The following is a 5,207-nucleotide window of genomic DNA, read 5'->3' on the forward strand; positions in this document are numbered from 1 at the left end:
ACGCATTAGAGCTGATTGTCCGGCTAGGTCTTATTTACGGGGAAACACGGTAAGTGCCCCCAACAAGAAACCTGGGAGAGGATACAAGTTTGAGAAAAACACCAGGACTTGTAATCCATTCTTCCATTATAACCTAACAACATCTGGGGAAAATAAGTGCTTTAACCAATGTACAATGAATGGAGGAAAAAACAAGTTTATTTTCCCTCCTTACAAAAAGCAGAAAGCTTCCGAAGTTCTCAGAGAATGATGAATGGTGTTATTAGGAGAATTGTAAAAGTGCGTCACTCTGGATCTCGGTGTATCCTCCACTGGTCTGGCCAGAAAAATGAAAATATATGTTGCGGGCTCTCTAAAATGCAGTTCTCAGCATTTTCCAGGAGGGTCAAAGGCCAAGGAATGAATATTGGATCTGGAAAGGAAGCCACGGCTAGTTAGCCAGACCCATTCCAGTTCTGTGGAGTTTATGTGCAAGCAAGGAGACTGCTTCACTTTGTGCTTTTCCCCAAAGGCTGTTGCACGAGTTCTCTAGCAAATCCAATCTAGCATCTGAAGTCCTCTGGTATGCTATTCTCAAACACTGTGTGCCATTAGCTTGCTGAAGCAGTTGGCGCCTGAGCTACAGTCTTTGTGGACGTTTGAGCCAAATAGCAACTATTAGGACAGAGTTCATCAAATATATAGGAATTCAAACTTTTTAAAAATTGATTTTTGCTTCAATAGGAGGAAATCAGCGATTGACAGTGTAACTGACAAAATAAATCATAGAGGCCGATATTAAGATGAGGGAAACATCTGGTTTTTGTTTTCTTAACTTTATTAATTCTTCTGAGGTGTGAGTCACCAGCTCACCAGCCAATGTTTCCAAAATGAAATCTTCGTTGCCTCTGGAGTCATAGGGAAAAGTCACTTCAGAACTACCTCAAGAGAAAGATGATCCATAGAGAGGTGTCATTTTTAAAAAAATGTAACTTTGGGGGCCGGCCTGGTGGCTCAGGCGGTTAGAGCTCCGTGCTCCTAACTCCGAAGGCTGCCGGTTCGATTCCCACATGGGCCAGTGGGCTCTCAACCACAAGGTTGCCAGTTCAATTCCTCGAGTCCCGCAAGGGATGGTGGGCTCTGCCCCCTGCAACTAAGATTGAACACGGCACCTTGAGCTGAGCTGCCTCCCGGATGGCTCAGTTGTTGGTTGGAGCATGGGCTCTCAACCACAAGGTTGCCAGTTCAATTCCTCGAGTCCCGCAAGGGATGGTGGGCAGTGCCCCCTGCAACTAAAATTGAACACGGCACCTTGAGCTGAGCTGCTGCTGAGCTCCCGGATGGCTCAGTTGGTTGGAGTGCGTCCTCTCAACCACAAGGTTGCCGGTTCGACTCCCGCAAGGGATGGTGGGCTGTGCCCCCTGCAACTAGCAACGTGGGCTGTGCCCCCTGCAACTAGCAACGGCAACTGAACCTGGAGCTGAGCTGCGCCCTCCACAACTAAGACTGAAAGAACAACAACTTGAAGCTGAACAGAACCCTCCACAACTAAGATTGAAAGGACAACAATTTGACCATTGTTCCCCAATAAAGTCCTGTTCCCCTTCCCCAATAAAATCTTTAAAAAAAAAAAAATGTAACATTGGTCCTGATAGGTATTTCATAAAATTGCTTTTATATTAACCCATGATTACATTCCTCCCTCAGCAGGATTTTATTTCTCCACCCAGAAATTGCAGGACTTATGTGCTGACCTAAGAATGTATATTCAACTCAGAACCTCACAAAGTATGCCCTTTACCCATAAAGAAAACTTTATTGGCTCACCTTAGTCTATCCTAGTAGTGGGTGAGTTAGATCTGCATCCCCTAGCAACACTAAGGAAGGAGACACATTTTTCCTCTCCCTCTCCCCAAGGTTTTCTTGACCCAATACCAATCTCGCCTAGGGAGCTCAGATGGAGACACCAATGAGACACACCAATGATGGAGACACCAATTACTTGCTAGGGCTAGACCCTACCACCATTTGGGTTAGTGATTCTGTGTTTGCACCCACTCGTCTTGATGACCAACATCACATTTTCAAGATGATTGGTCAGAGTTCACAGTTGGCCTATGGTTACCATCCAGGACACAGCTGGCTGGTCTGTGCAATGATGGAGCCAGCAACTTTGCTCTCATTACACTGTACTCTATCCAACTGAGCTCTACTCTTTCTGACCCATTGGTAGGAACATCAGCAGTGGAATTCAAAGTTCTATCTTTCATAGGAGACCAATTACTGGGTTCTATTAATCATTCATTCATTCAATAAACTTTGAGTGCCTACCCTAGGTACTGGAAATTCAGAGGTTAATAAGGCATGGTACCTGCCCTCAAGAGCTCACAGTCTAGTGATTAGATTACACAGATTTGTAATTAGATGAATTATTATTCTATGGTTCTTGAAGAAGGTAGTGTTGAATTGAGCCTTAAAGGATAAGTTAGATATACAAGCCTGAAGCATGGGAGAGAGATCTTGACTTGGGAGTAGATGCGATCTCCAAGAGGAAGTATATAATAGAAGGAGTCCTAGGGGGGGAAAAGCCAAGCAAAACCAGTGACATTTAAAACGGAAAGTAAAATAAAAGAGAGGAACAGCAAGAGAAGTTGGTGGAAAACAAGAAGAGACTGGTGTTACAGATATCAGGGGAGGAAAAGAATGTTCATAAGGAAGGAATGGTCAGTGATGTCAAAAATCAATAAAAGATTAAGTAATACAAAGACAGAAGAGCATCCACTGTATCCAAGGATATGAAGACATCAATGAGCAATGGTGACAGTAAGGGAATGGCGAAAGCAGATTTAAGGAGACCCATTGACTGCTTGGATGGGAGGCGAGGGAGAGTGGGATGTTAAGGATGACTTCTAGGTTTCTGGATTGAGTGACCGGTGAGTGGTGGTTTCATTCCCAAGATGTGGAACCCAAGAGGAAGAGCAGATCAGGGAGAGAGGGAAAGCGAGGGAGTTCAGATTTGGACACACTGAGCATGAGTTCCCCGTGGGATAGCCACATGGAGACATCCAGTAGGCCTTTGGCTACATGGGTCTAAAGCTCAAAATTCCTAGTTTGTAAATAAAATAGACCAACATGGCCATTTTTTTTCTGCAGAGAACTCCATGCCATCTTTTCATGATGCCCTTTCCCAGAATCAATTGCTTAAATATTTTCTCATTTTTGGTATTTCTCTGTGATTTCTCAACTGATTTTATTTGAATCAGGAACATCGTTACACACAGTTTCTGCACCATGCATTTGGAGCCACTTCTAAGGAAAAACAGAAGCACTTACAGGTAAGTTAAAAGGGAACTGGAACAGATCTTCTATCTGTATTGAGCTAGTTGCCCACTTCCTTCCAAAACTCTGACATACGAGGTCTGACAATTAAGTTTGTGAACTTGTTGCAACGATGTTGCTAACCTTGTTTCATATCAGAGGGATTATTCATTAGGAATTTGTACCAACTGGACAGTTAACCAAGTTTACTATCTGGAAGTGCTGAAAAGGCTGCATGAAAAAGTTAGACGACCTGAACTTTTCGCCGACAATTCATGGCTCTTGCATCATGACAATGCACCACCTCACACGGCACTGTCTGTGAGGGAGTTTTTAGCCAGGAAACAAATAACTGTATTGGAACACCCTCCCTACTCACCTGATCTGGCCCCCAATGACGTCCTTTTTTCCTCGAAGAGAAAGGAAATATTGAAAGGAAGACATTTTGATGACATTCAGGACATCAACGGTAATATGATGACAGCTCTGATGGCCATTCCAGAAAAAGAGTTCCAAAATTGCTTTGAAGGGTCGACTGGTGCTGGCATCAGTGCATAGCTTCCCAAGGGGAGTACTTCGAAGGTGACCATAGTGATATTCAGCAATGAAATATGTAGCACTTTTTCTAGGATGAGTTTGCTTATTTAATTGTCCGACCTCGTCTTATAGAGCTTTCTCTTGTTGTTAACCTACGGGAGAAACAAAAGGATAGCTTCAGTTTCTACCTCAATTATACAGCATCTAATATCAGTACTTACAGACAATGATCCAATTTATATTAAATAAAGCACAAAACAGTCTCAAGCGTTTTCATGACATGACTGAATTTGAAAACCAGTGTGTACCCTGGTAATTCAGGACAGGAATTGTAGCACCTGTTCCTATGCCATAAACACAGTAGGTCTTCAAGTCCCTATGTATGAATAAAGGTCTTCATCTAGGTGTCTCTCTTTCGTTTGACAGATAATCTAAATTTCTTGCCAGCTTCTGGCTCATGTAGTTTCCTACTCTAAAATAGTCTTTATGTTGTGTCCCCTGCTATAAATGAAAACCCTAATTTTCAGAGGGAAAATGATGTCATTGGCTTGCCCTTTTCTTGATTCCCCATCAGATTGAATTGAGATAGGATACTGGCAAGAGCAACAAGATAAACGATCAATTTGTGATGTGTCTGGTCCAAAGGGGATTATTTTGACAGTCTGTTCTAATTATCCAAGCAATGTTTCCAATAAAAAGTTTTATTAGGTATTGTCACAGATGTAAATGTTTCATAAAGATATCACTTCAGTTATAAATCATATACTTGAATTCGTACTAAAGTCACCACATTAAATAACAAGAAAAATGATGTGTTTCACATAAATCCTGGTCTCAAGTGACTGAACAAAAAGGAGCAAAGAACAAAAAACAAAACTAAAGCCCCAGCCGTCTAAGGCCAAACTTGGAGAGACTGACAGGAATACAAAATTTCCTTTATCTGTTTCTTTAATCTTTGTTTGGAGATCACATACTCCAAAATTTTCATTATCTTCCTAGGTCTATCAGATTCTCCAGAGGTAATAGAACTGTAGAAATGATCCAGATTCTAACTTAAAAACAAAAAACAACTCTGATTTATCGAGGTACGATTTATACGGAGTAAAATCCTTTTGAGTGTACCGTTCTGTGAGTTTTGGAAAACATACAGTCATGTAACTATCACCACAATCAGGATACAGAACATTTTCATCACTCCGAAAACTCCCCGTGTCCCTTTGTAGTCCCCTCGCCTGTCCCCCTCCAGGCTCCTGGCAACCACTGACCTGTTTTCTGTCCTTATAGTTTTGCCTTTCCCAGAACGTCATATAAACATAATCATATAACACATAGCCTTTTGCAGACTCTTCACTTGTAAAATTAAAACTATTTTT

Source organism: Rhinolophus sinicus, chromosome 18 (assembly GCF_057876585.1).
Source record: "Rhinolophus sinicus isolate RSI-liver-muscle chromosome 18, RSI-T2T, whole genome shotgun sequence".
NCBI lineage: Eukaryota > Metazoa > Chordata > Mammalia > Chiroptera > Rhinolophidae > Rhinolophus > Rhinolophus sinicus.